The 19794-nt window shown below is 41.7% G+C and overlaps 1 protein-coding gene across 7 annotated transcripts in view; it reads right to left on the reverse strand.

Moving 5' to 3' along the window:
- The window catches only part of LOC101479993 (extracellular sulfatase Sulf-2), a 114281-nt gene that overhangs the window by 48412 nt on the left and 46075 nt on the right, over nt 1-19794 (reverse strand). The window contains exon 1 of one of the 7 annotated variants that reach the window (XM_014411720.3): nt 3713-3954. The exons of 5 other annotated variants lie outside the window; for them this stretch is intronic. The gene's annotated coding sequence lies outside the window, so the exon portion shown is untranslated. Of the gene's footprint in view, nt 1-3400; nt 3545-3712; nt 3955-19794 lie in introns of those variants that run through there. One more of the 7 variants, XM_014411721.3, reaches the window with a different exon arrangement.

Below are 19794 nucleotides of genomic sequence, written 5' to 3' on the forward strand. Positions count from 1 at the left end.
ACAGCACATTTTATTTGATTTTGTGTAGTATTGCCTCCGTGCACCACTTGTAACAGCAGTCTGGCGAGGAAGGAGCGGCTAACCGGTCCAGCGGGCATGTGGTGTGGAGGTTAGCCGGATAACACGGAACCAGTCGGTTAAATCCAATAACAGACCTTTATTCGCCGTCAGCAACATTACACTTTATAAGCCAGGTCTCCTCGGCTGTACTCGTCCGAACCTACATGCGCGGGGATTGGTACCACCAGCGCCAGCTTGTCACAACAGTAAGTAAGGTGCTTTCTTGGAGCATGGAACATGAGCAGCATGAAATGGCTGCCGCTAACAACTCACACACCCACTAGGTGACCCCCACAGCTACTACAATAGTTGGGCAACCCCCCCTAGTGGTGCTATAACCCAAAAGGTTTGTTACACACTTCAGTGGACTTTAAATCAAACAATCTACAGCTTTAATTCATGGGTTGTAACAAAAGCACTGCACGCAATGAAAGGTGTAAAACCTGTGCCAAATCAAACACTGTGGCTTCCCCTCGGGAAGTAAGAGAGCCGCCAAAAGTTCTTTTAAAAGTAATTAGACAACTGACAGGCAGCAGGTGAGGCCTGTTCCCTCATTACTTTGTGGGAAATTAAGCAGATAAAAGGTGATTCTAAGTGCTGAACTTGTATTTCCCAGCTTTTCACTGAATATAGCAGAAGTATAAAAGGAAATAAACCGGTCAGAGTTACAGAAACATTCAGGAGACGCTTTTTATAGGCAAAAAAGAAATAACAGTCAGTTTTTGCTTCATTGTGGGTCCTAGCATAGAACGGAGCAAGTCAACGACACGCTGAAGATTTAGACTAAAAAACATCATTTCTGTCTTTTACCTGAGAGCTACATCAGAAGTAAACCTTCATGTATAGCTTTTTTAATTTTGTTGGTTTTACGTCTCCTTTTACCTGCAAAGCACATCATGTTTCCATGGAATAACTGTGCACTATAAATAAAGCCGCCCTTTCTTTCCTTCCACAACCTAATGAGCTTGTTCTAACAAGCAGCAGCAGATTAGACAAACACAGCATATTGAACTAAACAGTGGACAATTAGGTGAAACCTTCATTCAGGGTGTCAGCTAGAGGGGAAGGCTGACGTCAATGGATTCCTCCTACAAGAGACAGAAATCTTTAAAAGCACACACTTCCTCTTTTCAGAGGATGAACCAACAAGTTGAGCATTCATTTCTGCAAACAGATTTATAACTAGAGAAGCTGTAGACGTCATGAAATTCCTGAACTTATTTCTGCCCCCCTGAGAATCAAACATGCTGCCCTGAATGGAGGCGTGTGTGACAAAAACATTTAGACGTCCTTTCTTGGTTAAAAACATGACTTTTCACCACCACCTCCGATTGTATCATCAGCTAGGGCCACTTGAACCCTCACTTGAGGTGAACAAGGTAAAGTTGAGGGCTATTTTAATGTACAGCGCCCTCTGTTGCCATTAAGGTAAATAGCAAGAAAACGTGCACAATCCGTTCCTGTGACTGACCCCGTCAAACACCACCCTTACATTTTTGGATGCTGCAGGCTGGACTGAGACGGTGCAGGTGTGTCTTTTAGTTGGACTTCAGAGTTAAATGGTGCTAAATGTGAATTGGCCACACTCAGCTTTAAAGCGAAACACAGAAGCCAACTAATGGAAATTCAGTGTGACTGCTATAATAAGTAACAGCTACGGTTACAATAAGCAGCAACTATGGAAAAAGTCCAGCTCTGTTTGCACTGGATTCTTTTCCTTCTTCTCTGTTGATAAAATGAGACGACAGTTTTGGCTGCTTCCAGTCTCTGCACTGGACGCACACGGATGAAACTAATACGCATCAGATGGCCGAGGACACCCAAAAAAATGCGGCTCTGTTCTGTTTTCCGTACAATAAACCTCGAGTGCAGGGTTCACAGCGATATCATATTACCAAATGTTTTGGAGAAGTAGAAATAGGAAACTGGACACCATCTTCTGTTTGTTCTCTCTGTCCAGCACTGAAGCCAAACTTTGATTGGGGACAAACAGGATGTTCAGTCCTCTGGAGTTTAACTGTATATTTTTCTTACTGTCAACAAATCCTATGAACACACCAAAGTTTGTGTGTCCCCCAAACCTTCTGACCTCGTATTGATGGCCCTCAACTCCAAATCCACTGGTTCCTGCCAAAAAGGCAACTCTTTAGAGCAACAAACATAATGTTTCATTTATATCACTGACCGGCGACGTGTTACTAAACATGGAAATCATTTATCGAACTGACAGATGGACGTAGTTCATTTGACGGGACGATTTTCAGCCGTGGATTAACAGACATTTGGAGTATTTCTGAGATAAAGACACAGATAAATGAAATAAATCAAGCAATGCTCCAACACATGCAGGCACCCAAGTCAAAGCCACCGTCAGCTGCTAGATAAGCAGTGTAACAGGCCTGCTGGCACAGTAATGGTAAAAGGTTTACTGCCCATCACAGCAGTGAAGTACAGGTGCTGTATGCTAATGAGCCAGTTGGTAACAGCTCCACTGAATTCAATTCAGTTTTATTTCCACAGCGACAATTCACAATAATAGTTGCCTCAATAACTGCTTCTGTATTGCAGGTAAAGAAAAAAAGAAAAGAAAGTAAACCCCAAGAATTCGACGATACCCTACGAGCAGCACTTGGTAACAGCAGGAAGAAAGACTTCCCTTTTAACAGGAAGAGACCTCTCAGCTGTACGTCCAAATTTAAGCATCACGTGAACTTGAGCTGAAGCGTCAAAAGTAGCCATTACCACTATAATGCCTTTATTTTGCTTCAAAACACAGAAAGTAATATCAGTAAAAGTATCAATAAGAGTATCCACTGACAACTCTACACCCTTAAGACTCACTCATTCAAAACATCTCAATAATTTTATTTGTTTGCAAGAAATTTTGTGTTTGGTGGTCAAGAAAGAAAAATCCAGAGCATCACCAGATTTAACCTTAAACCTTTATCTCTGTAACAACTACAACCAGAGACACACGTAAGACTTCTAGACGTACGTCTGATGTCTTTTCTCTGTCAGAAACTTTTCTTTCTACAAAATTCACATTTTTCGCTGACTGACAATCCTCAGCTTTGATGTAAAAACGGTCTTTCCAGCTTCTCTATTGTGGGGATGTTGGATTTCCTTGTGTGTAATATATTTGATGTGTTAGTCGTATATTTAAACAATGTATATCTGTAAGTGACTGAACAGGAAATGGAGAAGAAACAAAGTATTTAACAACAGACTGACATTTTTGGTTTGCTCAGATTTGCTGACATTCATTCTTTCTCTGCACTTTTCTATCAATCAAGCTTTCCAAAACAGAGGCACGAAACCATTTACAAGCAGAAGCACTTACTGCAACGAGGCGAAGAACATGAAGCTTAACGTGAAGAGATCAAACAGAGAGAAACACCACGAGAGCGAACAGACGCAAGTCGGAGGAGAAGAAGGCAGAAATTCTCCTGAAACTCTGCAGAATAACCCGAACGCACAGCTCCACTTCTGCTTTCTGTTCCTTTTTGCTTTTACTTCTTCTTTCGCTTCCTCTCAGATGATGTTTTACACTCAAATCTCTCACTACACTTCTCTCTTTCTCCCTTTCCTTTCCCGCTCTGCTTTCCTTTGTCTTTTCCTTCACATCGCTCTTTACTTCTGCTCTCGTTCCTACCTCGTCCTCATGGGCCACGCTGCCTTGCTCGTAGGCTCCGGCGCCAAACCAACAACCTCCCCAGCCTCCTCTCAGCCTAGGTCCTGTTGGCTGTTGTCGAGGTGGCAGACATGACAATAATCCCTGTGGCAACAGCTCTCTCCCCTCGGCGACCGCACGCTCTCACTGTTGTAACAACAGCTGAGCTGCTGCTGCTCCTCAACCTCCTCAGTCCTCTTCCCCTCCTCCCTCGCTCGCTCCAGCTCGTTCCCTCTTTATCACTTTCTCTCTCTCTGTGTTGATCTTTTTATACCTCCTGTTCTGTATCTCCCTGCTCTCCTCTGGCTCTCTCCATCACTCCCTCCCCTCCTCGTTCTCTGGCTCTCGCTCTCTATTGTCTCTCTATCGCTTCATCACTTTCTCATATCTTTCTGCCCATTCCTCCGATGTCCTCCTCCTATTTACAGTTTTACAGTCATTTCACCAATATGTGAATTAGTTGTGGTGCTCGTTAATTTGCTGTCTGGATTATTTTGAATTGCAGTTGTTGAACAGAGAAGAAGAAGAAGAAGAAGAAGAAGAAACAACCAGGAGGTCAGGAGCGATTCTGGTTCTTCAGATTAATTTGCAGCAACAAACTTTCTGTGTATACATACATACATACATACATATATATATATATATTAGGGGTGCAACGATATTCGTATCGATATTGAACCGTTCGATAGAGTGCTTTCGGTTCGGTACGCATATGTATCGAACAATACAACATTTGTAATTTATTTTATCAACTTTCCTTCTGACGATGCTGTCTGTGTTGAGCGCTCTGTGAATCTGCGTTCGACTACTCCGCCTAGGCTGCACTGTCGAGCGCAGATCCACTGAGCGCTCAACACAGACAGCATAGTCAGAAGGAAGAGCACAGGGCAAGCTAGCGAGACAGAAGTTAAGCTCTCCTTACAACATGGACCTCCCGCACCCTCATTCAGATCTGGCGTTTGGAATTATTTTGGTTTTCATGTGACGTATGACCCTGAAGGTAAGCGAGTCATGGACTAAAGTAAAACAGTATGTTGGATGTGCCATGCAATGCTCAATTACATGGGTGGGAACTAGTGTGTTAGCGCAGTTAGCTCGTTAACGTGTTGGCCGTCTAGCCCCATGCACGGGGCGATCGGCGGTAGCTCGTTAACGGAGATTTGCCGTGTTGTGGCGTTAAGGTCATTTCAACGAGATTAACCTGAAAGCACTAGTGGGAACACAACGAATATGACTGCACATTTACGCCGACATCATCCTAGTGCAAAGACAAGTGGAAGCAGACAAAAAAAGCAAGCATGCTACTAACTTTAGCCGAGTCATTTAGACAGCTGTTAGCACATGATTCTCCTTATGCTGCTGAGAATATAGCCCAGAAGAAGCGGATAGTATAGCTTTTATTTTGGAAAGAGACATTTCTCTGTAATAAACTCTCTTTTCCAAAGACGAGTGATTCCTCAATCAGATACAGGGCTCGCAATATCGCTAGCCCGACGTCCTGGAGCTAGCGATTTTTTTCAGGTGGCTACCAAAATCTATCTCTTCCCTGCCCGTCGGGCTATTGTAGGAAGGAAAAATATATGTCAATGCTTTTGCATTCTTTCAGAAATGTAGCTGGGTAATTATGTCATTGGCATCGGTGAGCCACTGCCAATATGTGACATATTGAAATCGCGTTTGAATTTGGCTTGTTTTTTTGCTTTCACTTTGCAATCATGCGAACTGTGTATAGAGAGCGACAGCACTGATCTGTGAGTGATGATAATTTGTGCACCAATTCCTCTGACATCGTCTTATTAATCGTTAGCTTACTATGCAAACATGACAAGTGAAATCTCCCGCAGCTTAAACATATGAGAGGTTGATCGCGCAGAGAATCGCTGAGCGTTATGTGTGTGTGTGTAAAAGCAGCAGGATATATATTTTAGTTCTGCTGAGCCAAATAAGACAGGTCAGGGTGAAGAAGTGACAGCCAAAGAAAAGCTTACCACAAAACGGAGAAGTTATGACAAATCAGACTATAAGGCAAAAAGAAAGTGCAGCTTTATGGTTTCATGGACAAAATAATTTCTGTGGCTGCAATATGACGAGCTAAATAACCAGGGCTGCACATAAGTGGTCCGCAGGTGCGCATTCGCTGTCAAAATAAAAAACACGCACAAGGGTTAGGGTTAAATTTAAAAACTGTACTTTTGAGTTAAAATATATATTTATAATTTTAATAAATGACAAATTAAAAAGGCATGAACATTTTTTTTGTATCGAAAAAATATCGAACCGTGACACCAAAGTATCGAACCGAACCGAACCGTGAATTTTGTGTATCGTTGCACCCCTAATGTATATATATATATATATATATATATATATATATATTTAAAAAAATTGAACACATTAGAAAAAAAGTGTATTGGTGTGTTTGAGCACAAAAAAGAATCACACACCTATCCACAACCTTTGATGGGACGTTTTCAAAGTGCTTGCTCCTCCACAGATTTCTGACTTTTGATGGACCGACCATTTCTGTGACTGTCTGAAATTTGTGACCTAGCATTTACTACAATATCAAGCTAAGCAAATCTGCATTTTCTTCAGGATAGCACGATGTTGTACGCACCCATCCAACACCCCGACCTCCACAGCCTTAAAGGGCCATTGCTTTGGGCAGACCTGCACTTTTTGGAACTTTCATGCCGTGAGCAGCTGTACAGGAACCAGCCAGTCTTTGTCTTTTCTCATTTATCACACTGTTATTTATGGAGCTTTCTCATGTGAAAAACAGTACAAACGTCTCCCTGTAAATTTGAGCTACTCTCTCCAACTGGACTCCAACTGGGCTCTCACAGTCCTGTGGAGTGTAACACCCACGCTACACCCCTGACAGAAGAATAAAGTGGTCCTCACTTGACACCTCTCTAAAATTACAGCAATAATAATCATCAGACTACATTTTACAGTTTTAGTTTTATAAGGATGTTAAATGACTGCCTAGTTTATTAATACAGTGTAAAGTTTGCTCAGTGTCAAATACTGAATTCGTCTTCTTATGTTGAACCTGTTTAGTCTGAAAAACAAATCCTGTTTTCCATTTTGGTACAAATACGTTTCATGAATCGCCCTAAACGAATGAAAGACGGGGTTAACTAAGGACAGCGCTGACAGTAAATTATTCTGGTGGAGTGTCCCATTCAAAAGAACCATAAATGGTAACATCAAAGATGGAGAAATCCACAAAAGGCATAACAAAAGCTCTTATTACACAACCTCCATGAATCTGTGGAAGCACCGTTGACTGGATATGAAAGGTGGAAGTACTGTGATGTCACCCATTGGTTTTGAACGCTGCAATTTGAAGCCTCAACCTTAGCATTTTTGGACACCACCATGTTGTTTTTTTGTAGCCAGGAGTGACCATATCTGGATGAGAGGGTGGAGTGCTAAATTATAAGCTAGCGCTAGCCAGCTTTGTTAGCAAGCTTGGTGCAACACATAGTCACGTATGTCTTCAGTGTATTGAAGTAATTTTAAACTTGTTTAAATCCTAAAAGCACGGTCAAGGAGAAGCATAATACTCATCAAAGGTTCCACCAGAAATGCTCCAAAAGGTAAAACAAACACAAACAGGACAGTTCGGATCAGAGACCTCGAAGACACTGATTGGCTGCAGCTCCCTGCAGAGCAGCACCTGCCAATCAAGAGGCGGTTTGTGTCGCCTGTGCAGCGGCTTCATTTTCAGCCCTGAAGATTGCCACCTGGGAACCACACACTGCAGCTTCTGACCTTTGGACACTCCTACCTCTTGTTCAAAAGCTGATTACGGTGCTTCTATTATTAATAACCAGCTGGAGAAGAAAAGCCTTTTCAACACCGAGCATTACATTCGATAACTAGCAGAGACAAATTCTAGTAAATGTAGGCAGCGATGATGTGGATAAACGCTACAATCTGATTTGTCTTGAATTGTCCTGAACACATTCATGCTCTGCAGAGAACGGTTAGACTGTAATGATCTTTAAATTGTTCATGCACACTCAGGTAGGGCTGTGCGATATGACCAAAATCTCATATCCCGATATAAGACATCTATCGTCCGATAACGATATAAATCACAAAAATGTAACATTTTCTGTAAATTCTGTGAATCTCGGGCAGCTCGACTTGCGTGAAGTGTTTCCAGCTGCGTGAGCTGGAGTCGAGTGTTTTAACCGATGCATGAAACGATACATTTTAGACATAGCGCATCGACTTCAGCTCTCAGCCTGCTGATGTCTCGTGTCACTGTCCTGATGTCTTCAGTGTCTCTACCACCATCAGAACTTACAAAACCACTTCAATAAGCTTAGGAAAAACCTCTGAGAAGACAAGACTGAAGATTTTACAGCAAGTGCCCCTAAATGACTTCTGCTAACATCCAAGAAAGCTGGATGGCCCAACAAACCCCAAACCTAACACTGGATTTATTATTATCACTTTGGTTGTCCTTACAGATTCACCGGGCCTGTTGTTGCACCAGCTACCAGCTACCAGCCACAATAAACCAAAAACCAGATCAGGCATCAGTGTGAACTGGTCAGTGCATTCACTTTACATTGTTACTGTTACATTACCAAGAGTCAGCTGCAGTGAACCAGGTCCCAGAAGAAGCGCTAACAAGCAATCGAACGGCAAAGGCTAAACGGATGTTTTCCTTTTTCCTTTTTGTAGTTTGTGATTTAAGCGAAAAGCGGGCTGCATTGAAGTGACGCCTTTAGTGAAGCTCACTCCCCTGTGTGTCAGTTTAGCACTTGATGGGAAGCTTTTATTGCACTTATGGTAACACATCTGCTGTGCTCCCAGTGTGGGCAGGTGCAGAGCAGGTACGGACTTTTCCCACTCAATCCTATCAGATACTCAATAATCATTTATTCTTCAAAGATGACTCTCAACCACAGACACCTCTCAAATGACTGTTCTCAGCCAATGTGGCATTTTGTCCATTGTTCATATTAAACATGGAGTCGGCCATTTACACACATTTGCACAACACGTCCTCTCGCATCTCATACATCTTCCACACCACAGACTCCGCCCACTGCCTCTTTTACACCTCCACTCATCTCTTTAATGCTCCTTCCATCTGTACACCTCCCATGTGCATCAGCTCTCTATGCCTTTATCCTCCATCTCATTTGCACACATCAGTCATACATACAGTTATAGACTTCATAGAGTGCACTACATATCACAGGTGAAGGCATACTAATGAAATCAACTTTGAGAAAAAGGAGGACTGCACCATCCTCCTGAAAGCTGAAAGCCTTTAACTATAACACAGTAATAATAATGAAGAGAACAGGATGAAAATCTGATTTCTCATCAGAAAAGTCAAAGACGATAAGGTCAGAGAAAAGAATGAAAAGAGAAAACAACGAATGAAAAGGCATTTCTCTGAAAGAGCACAGCCAACCAGCCGATTTTAAAAATGCTGACGATGCTGATGATCGGCTGATTTCCATGAATATTTGCCACCATCAGAGCAAAAACCTCGCCCTCGACAGATGAAAAACAAAGATACAAATGTCCTCTAAATGCACTGAGGTCACTCGAGCTCCTCTAAGAGAGAATCCTGGGATTTTCCTTTCATATAAGTTTACGCTAAAGAAAACAGTCAGCGACAGAAAGCCTTCAGCACTAATATCATCAGAGCTCCTTCAGGTTTATGTGGTCACGCAGTGTTTATAAAAGCCAAGAAAGAAAGTTTATTATCTGTTGGTCGTTTAGCTGAAATATTACCTGAAAAAATAACAAATTGATCATCGATATAATAACGGTGTTGTTGGTGTTTTTGAACACTAACAATAAAAATGCTTTTTATCGTTATCATTAAAAAAATGTATCAGCGTAAAAAGAAATAAACTGAAGTGCCACAGAGACGTATGCAGGCTAATGCAAACCCCGGGCTGGTGGGTGAACCTGAAACTCACGGCAGCACTTTCCCTTCATCCTCCCAACACTGGTTGGGATTCTCTCTCTCTGTACAAAGGTATCAACACCAAAACATGCTATGCACATAATGATGAGACCTGACTGCATTTGACAGCCCACAGTGAGAATTCGCTGGATTTACACGTGTAGAATGATTTAGTGTGCGGTATTCGTTCAACAGCATGACCAAAATTAAGACAGAAGTATGCAATGAACCTGCAATCTTGTTGAAATGGTTGAAGACTGGCAGCAGGTCTGCAACCAGTCGCAGTCAGCTGCCGACTTCAAAGTGATAAAACAGCAATAAGACAACAAGCCTGCTGGCAGTTTGATTGGATGGGGTGAAGCTGCCTTTACATGCAATCTGTTTGGGACGGTACATCAATATAGTAGAAATCAGTCAATCAATATACAAGTAACAAGTGTTAATACACATAAAAACAAATGAATATGAAAAAGAAACAGGAGGAAGCAGATGCTCATCAATTTTGTTTCTCTCTAAATTCACATCGACTACATTTAGAGTCCAGACAGAAATTCATTGATGCTGCACAGAAATACAGAAAGTCCTCTACAGGTGAAGGATTTACAGGAGGAGAATTTGGCTGAATGCATGTAGGTGCTCGGCAACCGTGTTTTATGTTGGAATACAACAAGAATGCAATCAGCTGGTAATCAGCTGGATCAAGTTCCCATTTGCGATATTCATGGCTGTGCTGATCTGTTTCTGGTTTTTACAAACTGCGGTCAACGAGTCGGAGAAGGACCGAGGTCAGTCTGAGCTGGATGTGACAGGTTGCCTCCCAACAGGCAATCTGTGTAATCTGCTTGGAATCAGTTGGCAGTTCTCACCTCAACTCTTGAATGTGAAAAAAATGAAATCACCTGTAAACCGCTGATTTTAGCTAGAGGAATCTCTCTAATATCTAGAGTCACTTTGAAGACAACAACTGAGCGTAAACGGTCACAGACGTCCCCGATTGAAGGAACCATTTCAAAGGTTTATTTCACACAGCTGCAATAATCCATCCACAGTTTTCCCTGCAGTGACTGTTGCATCACTGAAATGTTTTTTTTTTGACTAAATACACAAATTACCATTATTTCTATTTGATTAAATCAACTCATTTCCAATCAACATCAGGACCACTTAAATCAAACCCAGTATTTAATCTGCAGTAGTTTATATTTATATATACTCAATAATTAACTTTTATTATGGATGGATGGTGTTGTTCTGGGAGCATCCTGCTCTTCCTCTCAGTGTACGTGGAAAGTCTAAAGACAGATAAAGCAGCAGTGAGACCTCCCATAGCAGCAATCAGGCATCAGTAGCACAGGACAGGACATAGGTGGGTTGCAAAGTGGACTGCAGGTTAATGCAGGCTGAAGCAGCTTGGATTTGAGATTTGCTATTAGGATGTGCATTAAGGAAACAGCTGACAGTCGGTCCCAGTTTGCCGGTACTGCTGTCTGAAGGCAATGCTTCATCTTCACAGAATTTCCTGTAAAACATATTTTCAGCTGCAAATGAAATGTATGTGATATTTGTATATCATTGCTAGGCAACAGAACTTTAGACTTTGTTATGTCAGGAAGTGAAAAGAATCATTTTATCTGAATAATCTTGTTTTTATATTTGTAGGAAATCCAAATTGAAGTGAAACTAACATTTTGTTTTGTCTGCGCCCTGAAGCAGGGATACATAAACACGCAAGGAGCTGAAATGGAGCGCCGAGGCCAGAGTGGATGGAGCGGTCGCGAGGCAGGAATGAAGAGAGTGGAAAAGCCAAAGAGACGAGCGCGAGATGAGTTATCAGAATAATGAACTCTTCTTATCTCGCAGCACTCCTGAATGACGAGCAGCGTCGCGGACGGAGGGAGTGACGGATTGAAAGACGGCCTTTTGTCCCCGGGTGAGGAGCTCCTCTCACAGCAGCTCCCGTCTGGGTGATGAAATGAAATGCTAATGCAACGGCTCGCATACATCTGACGGCTAAACGTCACACTTCTCGCCCAGAATAACTGCTGCCCGAGGGAAAATCCTTTAACATGAGCATGAAAAAGTAAATAGTCAAAAATAAATGACTTGTAAAACAATTTGTATGAGCTGTGCTTGCACTGAATATATATCAGCACCTCGGCCGTTTTCAAGAACCTTCCTACCAGCAGTCAAAAGTTACAATTATTGGATAAATTGCAAATCTGACTGTTTTGCTCTAAATGTGGTTTTGCACGTGTCAAACAATAACTCCAGATCATCACAATAATTAATATTTATCTCAGAACCAGCTCTTTGTGTCACAAATGATACAGTTGAACCAGCTGGGCCATTTCTGTCAGTCATGTTGTGTTTTCACAGGCGAAATGCACGGTTGCATTTTTTCACTCTCTTTGCATTTAATAAAAAACGAATCCGGTCTTTAAGTCTGACGTCATTAGCTGTGTCCGCTTCAGGTCCCACTGTGGCATCACTGAGAGTTAAAAACTGTCTAAATTCTTTCATCTTTAATAAAATGATCAGCGTTGCTGCTTTATTAGGTGTAACAATTAAGTTTAACATTCAGGCATCCATGAAAACAGAACTGATTACATTTAACAAAGTTAGAAGTTAGCAGGAAGTTAGCTCGCTAATATAATATAGCATGTTCTGACTGAGAGATTTCTGAAAAAATGAAAACGTACAGCTCTGCTGTCACTTCCAACATAAATGAAGACAGGAAACTAAACAGCAGTGATGTTTGTAGGGTTACTGAAGTTGGGCTAGCTGGTATATAAGGATGTGCTACGTGATTGCTAGCGACACAGCTATGCTAGCATAAGATAAACACAGTGAAGCTGGAGGATGAACGCTAACTTTTTTCTACTCGATAAAAGTTAACGTGAGGGTTCCTGATGGTTAGAGACAAATGCAATCGTATAGCAGGATGCTGTAAATGGACCAAACTTCATTCAGGAGAACAACTGAGATAATCCATTCACAATACGAGGTTAGTCATTAATATACTGCTGCTGGGCTGTAGCTGCATCGTAAGGGTTTAAAAACGAAGCTTTAATATGATTAGAGGAAATAAAACCCGAGAGAGGCCGACAGTGATCACTGACTGTTTTATGGGCTTGTTCAGATTGAATAGAACGAGATACAAAGCATTAAAACACGTTAAAAACACAACAGCCTTAATAAACACAGAGTAGTTTGGAGCCGGAAGCAGACTTCATACGTCAGTACAGATAGTTTAGAGTATAAAATATTCATCGGAAAACAGTGAAAATTCCCCGAAGCTTAATTTATTCAGGCTAATCTTCGGATTACCCTTTAAATAACCAAAAGTATGGTTAGTAGAGTCTGACCAACAGACAATATTTAAGACAGTTACAGTTACTGATATTTGGAGATTTAAAAAGCTGACTTAAGGACGTATAAGTGGAATTTTTTATGTTTTCATTTTCAGGTACACATAACCAGCAGATCTCCCCAAATGTTGTTATGTGGTGTTTCTTTATTTTTTAAAATATTTTTTTACTCATTCACGCTCTGCCCAGCTCTGCTCGGATCAGCTGATTGTGGTTTGTGGCGTTTCAAACAGGTGTTACTAATTAATTAAGTTACATAATTGTGCCGCGGGGCTTCTCAGGCTGATAGTCTGGCCATGGTGACAATGCGTTTGTTACCCCACAAACAGACCGAGCACGGCCGCTTTGCTTTCCAGCTCTGATGCAGAAGATGAGGAGAGCAGGAAGTGAGAAATGCCACAAATCATTAGGTCAGCTTTTCAAAATAAAAGACAAAATGCTCTGGTTCTGACATACTCCTCGTGTGATTTGAAGCCAACCAGAAGACTCGGAAGGCCAGCGTTATTATCACGAGTCATGTGTTTCTATTATGTGGGTTATCATGTGTTTCTACTGCATCTGTGTGGCTCATAACAACTTTGCACTGTTAACCGCCATTACAGAGATTCAAAACAAAACCATTTTAAATAACTGTTTTTAAACTGACTGAGAGGACACAGCTGCACAGATGAATTTAGGGAACACCTCGGTGTCCTCCTGAGGGAGGGAAGTCTGTGCACCTCGGCTCAGCCTGCGATCCCGCTGACCGGGGCCTGGACAAGTGGCAGAAAATGGATGGATGGAAGCGACACTTTATTAAGTGCATTAAGGATCTCATCACTTAACTAGCCCGGCTATTCATCTGCACATATGCTTTAATGAGCCAATCTTGCTCAACTTTGCACTGCAAATTCTTTAACCTGAGAGTTTCTTCTTGTGTTTATGAGACAAATATTTAAACCTGCTTTAAATGAACTTTAGCAACACTGTGCTGCAGTAACTGTAACTGTAAAAACAAAACCCAAAACATGCACTCAAAGAAGACAGAGTGCAGCTATTTTTGACACATAACAGATTCTGAGGTGATGCTACTGTCTGCAGTCAGATTCAGATTTATGATCCTAATTAATTCAGTTTACCAGTTCTTTTGATTTTTACTGACTGTAACCCGGAGCTGGACGAGACCAAGTTTCACAAAAGCCTGAAGACAAAACTGCAGAAAATAAAACACGAGCAAAAGACGGCGTGTGTGTGTGTGTGTGTGTGTGTGTGTGTGTGTGTGTGTGTGTGTGTGTGTGTGTGTGTGTGTGTGTGTGTGTCAGTAAGTTGTGTTATCGGGCTGCCAGAAGGTAATTACTGCCTCCATTAGAAAGATGTGTTCATGTTAAATGCTCACCCCTGACACTGCACACACTAAGAGACGCACACCGTGAAGACTTTGATCTGTGTGTGTGTGTGTGTGTGTGTGTGTGTGTTCATGTCTAAAAGCTCTCAGCAGAGCTCTGAGGAACTAAAAGCTGCTATTTTGTATCATTAAAGTGAATCACGGTGCCACATTAGAACCGACCCCAAGCGTTGGCATCTGAACCTCATATAACATTTTTCAAAGGAATTCATAAACACACATAAATAACAACTACAATACTCGTAGCAACTGAAATAAAGTAACAGATTTAACATAATAAAACCTTCAATAACAACACACACACACACGCACAGAGGAAAAGGATATTCCACAAGTTTAAAAAGCAGTGCAGAGGCCTTGAAAGGACATTTATTCCAATCAGACTGTGGTGAAAACATAAAAATACATCAAGGTTTCTAAAATGTGACTGTGTGGGGTGCAGCCTCACGCACACACAGAGAGAGGCAGCACCTTAAACCTGCATTCAATTGAGTTTTATTCCTATAGCATTAAATCACAAGATCAGTCTCTTCAAAGTGCTTTATATTGTATGGGAAGGTATGACAAAGCGCTATGGCGAGAGTAGGAAGGAAAAACTCCCTTTTAACAAGAAGAAACGTCCAGGAGAACCAGGCTCAGGGAGGGGCGGGGCCATGTGCTGACCGGCTGGTGATGAGGGGAGGAAGATAGGACAAAGACACGCTGTGGAAGAGAGACAGATTAACAACAACTAACGAGAGGTGTGGCAACACATAGTGGCTGAAGAAGAAACACTCAGTGCATCATGGGAACCCATCCATGATGCCAAGCAGCCTACACCTATCACAGCCTAGCTAATGACTCAGAGTCACCTGATCCAGCCCCAACTATGACAAAGCAAAGTTTTAAGCCCAATCTTAGGAGCAGAGAAAGTGTCTGTGTCCCAAATCCAAATAGAAGAGAGGCTGATATCCAGCAGGCAGCAAAACCAATTCTGATCCTACTTCTTGACCTTAGTAAACAGTTTTCCTGATGACTTCATTGCCTCGCTCACTACTGAAAAATGTTTGGTTTTTTGTAAATGATGGTCCTTACTAGAGTCAGAATTATGTCTAGTTTAAAAAGAAAAACGATGACTGAAACTAAAACACTCAGATTGCATCTACAGGACGGACAGGCTAAGATCTAACTGCAAACAGGCTACAAGCTAGTCCAGAGCACATAGCACACAGTTGTACGATGAAGGAAGTGTCTGGTCAGGGTTGGACTCAGCACCCTGAAAACCAATCAAAACACAAAGTTTGATCTATAAAACGTGGTTTAAAGTGTCCAAAGGACTCTAAAGTAAGTGTCTCAAACTCAGACTATCCTTCACAGTCTAAAGTGAGATCTTGCTCATGACTAATTTATCAGGAAGCTGATACTTATTAAATGAACTGGTTCTTATATAGCGCTTTTCTACTCTGAGCACTCAAAGTGCTTCACATTCACCCATCTACACAAGATGTTTCTTCACAAGTGCTTCTATCTAACAATCACACACATTCATACTCCGACTGTAGAGGCTAAGCCTTCGCTTGAAGCCACTGAGGTGTTCGTTGGCGAAGGTGACGTGATGTCACTTGCATGAATTAACTTATTAAAGTTGATACAGTCCAATAACTCCAGCCTTACTCATCTTGTCCTTTAAATTCTTTATTTCCACGATTTAACAAAGCAGCGCAGCAAACTGTTTGCCTCCTTCTGATCAACAACACACCTTCCACTAATTACGTGTGTCTACCTTAAATGCCTTCACATAAACATACCATGCAGAAAAACTCAAAAGGTGACCTATAGCAGCTTACATAAGGTATCAACCCAAAAATGGCTCCTACACTGGCGGATGCATCAGAAAGCAACTCGGGGTTAGTATCTTGCCCAGGAGTGCAGAATGGAGCAGACGGGGATTGAACCACCAACTTCCTGATTAGTAGGTGCCCTGCTTGACCTCCTGAGCTACAGACGCCTCGAACACATAGACGCACAGTGTATTTGTTCAGCAGGTGTTTAACATCGTCCATTAGGGGCTCAGTTTAAATTCAGACTTTTCAATTCAATTCAATTCAATTTTATTTATGTAGCGCCAAATCACAACATAAGTCGCCTCAAGGCACTTCATAGATACAGAGAAAAACCCAACAATCATATGACCCCCTATGAGCAAGCACTTTGGCGACAGTGGGAAGGAAAAACTCCCTTTTAACAGGAAGAAACCTCCGGCAGAACCAGGCTCAGGGAGGGGCGGGGCCATCTGCCGCGACCGGTTGGGGTGAGAGAAGGAAGACAGGATAAAGACATGCTGTGGAAGAGAGACAGAGGTTAATAACAGATATGATTCAATGCAGAGAGGTCTGTTAACACATAGTGAGCGAGAAAGGTGACTGGAAAGGAAAGGACTGGACTTTTAAACATGACTGCTCCTTTTTCTGCTGGAGTGAATTACTCTGTGGAAAAAACGCAGTTTAATGGATGAAAATCCATGTGATCACACCAAAAGCTGGAACGCCATGACACTTAAAATAAAATGTTTCCATAGTGACGTTTGAAAATGAAATGGCTCATCAATGACAGATACCTGAGCTATTATCGAGTGGGGGGAAAAGCAAAGTGTTTCTCTGCAGACCTTCAGTTTCTCACTCTTCACTTAAGAATACAGGCAGTTAATTGCTGTAATTTTGTGCTATAATGGATTTAAGAAGTGTGAACAGGAGACAACTTTAGAATAATGAACCTGTGTAGGTTAATAAGTGTCAAACTGCTGGAGAATTAGTTATTAGCAAGACATCACTTAAGAATGCAGAACTCAGTCCACATTAGGCAGACCTTAATTAAGGAATAAAAGATATTTAATAAGTGCCACTAAAGGAAAATGACTAACTGTGCGGTATAAAGCCCACACACACCAAGACCTTAAGACTCTACTTAACGACCTCCCTACCAGCTATCAAGGTCCTGCTCTTCTAATAGTTAAAGCAGTGAATTTATGTTCCTCGGCACAAACTGTTACAAGCCTCACTCATTTAAATCGACACTCAGTTCAGAAACTCGTTTGTTCTCCTGCGCACGGCAAGAGTTGTGTAAGCTTCACAGTTTCTGCAGCACTGACTTGGCTGATCGACTCGACACTGTGTGTGTGTGTGTATACGTTGGGCTGTTTGTGTGTTTGTCTCCTTTCAGACAAACAACAAAAGAGCTTTCAGATTCAAATTCAGTCCTGCAAAACAGATGATGGTGAGTTTGCAGGAGAAAAAAACGTCAAAGTGAAAAAAGGACACAGGAGAGAGAGAGGAGGAGAAAAAATCTCTCACTCCACAATTTGATTGCTGTTGTCATGGTAACCAGGCTGATGCTGATTATTATGGGCTACACTGAGATGTAGACTTAAAGAGCAGCTGCAGACACGATCTATCTATCCATCCATCCTTTGTGAGCTCATTAAAGCAAATAGAAAAGCATGACAGGCCAGTACCAGGTCCCTCCATCGGATTCTGCCTGCTTACAGAAGCTGATCCCCGCCGGCATGTGAGAAAATAACGTTATAAATCCCTGCTGTAACACCACAGTGAGGGGGCCATACAGCCAAGCAGTCAGTGAGAAATACATCTAGAGCCACACCAGTGTTCCTACGAGGCACACGTGTTTATTATATCCTCACAATATGAGGAGTGTTGGAAAAATACATCCGAATTAGAACCACAAGGCTTTCATTCGCCCCGCCGCAGGGCTCGATCGTTTCCCGAAAACTCTTCGAAATGCATCATTCGGTCACACTGCTGTACAAATGTGAATTACTACACCGCAGAAATAAGAGAGCAGTCGACGTGCCACAAAAATCAAAATATGCTTTGTTTTGGTTTTTGCAATTTCTGGCAGATCCCCCCTTCAGGGTGGTGTCCTCGTGCAGCTCTGGACAGCCGCTGCTCCACACAACTCCCCTTCTACCCCATCTTTCCTCCTACTCCTCCAGTTCCAATACAAACTTTAGCACACAATAATTATATAAATGAAATAAAACTATTACTGTGTTGACTTTTTCAACATGTTCTTCTTCAGTCTTGACTTTTGCATCCAGTGGACTCCTTTACTTCACAGCGATGTCAATCAGCCGTCCCTGAAAGTCCAAACTTGCTAACATAGAGGAACCTCAACGCACCAAAATGATCCAAACAGTGTTTGTTGAGACCTATTAAAGTCTTTGTTAGCAAGATTTACAATCTTCTCAACAAAGGCGACTGAATGTTGAGGCGCTAATGATCTGCATGCTGCAGGGATGTGATGGATCCTTCGATACAGACTTCAAACAAACAAACAAAACCAAAAACTGAAGTGATAACGTCACGAAATGGACTCAAATATGTCATTTGTTCTGATTATTGTTGCCTCAGATGAAACCCGTCCAAACAGACGTCCTACAAATCCATCCTATTACTACCAGGTCCCTTTTCCCCCCTTTCACGTCACAAAGAGGCATATCATCAGAAACGAAAGCTTCAGAAGTGCTCTGTGTTTTTGACAAACAGGAGATGATGATTGGTCTGAAAGCTCCCCCCACCCTCCGCAGTTGGAAAGCACACTGAGCTCATCACATCCGATTGAGGCAGATGGCGAGTCTGCTTTCAGGGGACGAGGAAACTGAACTCAACACAGAAATACAAATTGCAAACGGATCCCAGTAAATGATAGTCGTGTTTGCTCTTCTGTTGTGCAGCTCACGGTGAGCAGAGTTCAGCAATCAGCACAATATTTGGTTTCTCACGATCACGTCAGGACAACAGACTAATGGAGGAAAGAATAAACAAACAACGAAAAAAATTTCAAACCTTGTTGCAGGGTTGTTAATCACAGTTCAGGCACATGACAGCAAAGGGCATGACGCTGAGTCATCTCCTGTATATTTTAGTATGTCAGAAATATAATTTACATTCATCCAGGTTCAGATAAAAGGATTTTTAATTGTTGAAACGAGTACAAATCAATGGAGAGATACGAGAATTTGTTCAACTTAAAGATCTGAACTTGTATTTTGGACCAGTGACAGTCAATCAGTGCTTTCTTTGATTGATTGATTGGTAATTTATTTCAACATGTGAACAATATACAAGTACATTTAGAAAAGAAATGAGAGAAAAAAATATATATACTATACAAATTACATACAAAAAAAACATTCTGATTAATTTACATGTTGAAAGGGAGTGGGAAGAAGTATACACTTATTTAATCCCACCCCTGTCCCATAAATTATCAGTGAATATTTAGTCAGCTTCCTTACTGATATAATTTGTAATAAAAATAGTGAACAGATTTCTGATATACTATATTCTATAATATCACATCATGG

The sequence above is a fragment of the Maylandia zebra genome, linkage group LG20, assembly GCF_041146795.1.
Source record: "Maylandia zebra isolate NMK-2024a linkage group LG20, Mzebra_GT3a, whole genome shotgun sequence".
NCBI classification, from domain to species: domain Eukaryota; kingdom Metazoa; phylum Chordata; class Actinopteri; order Cichliformes; family Cichlidae; genus Maylandia; species Maylandia zebra.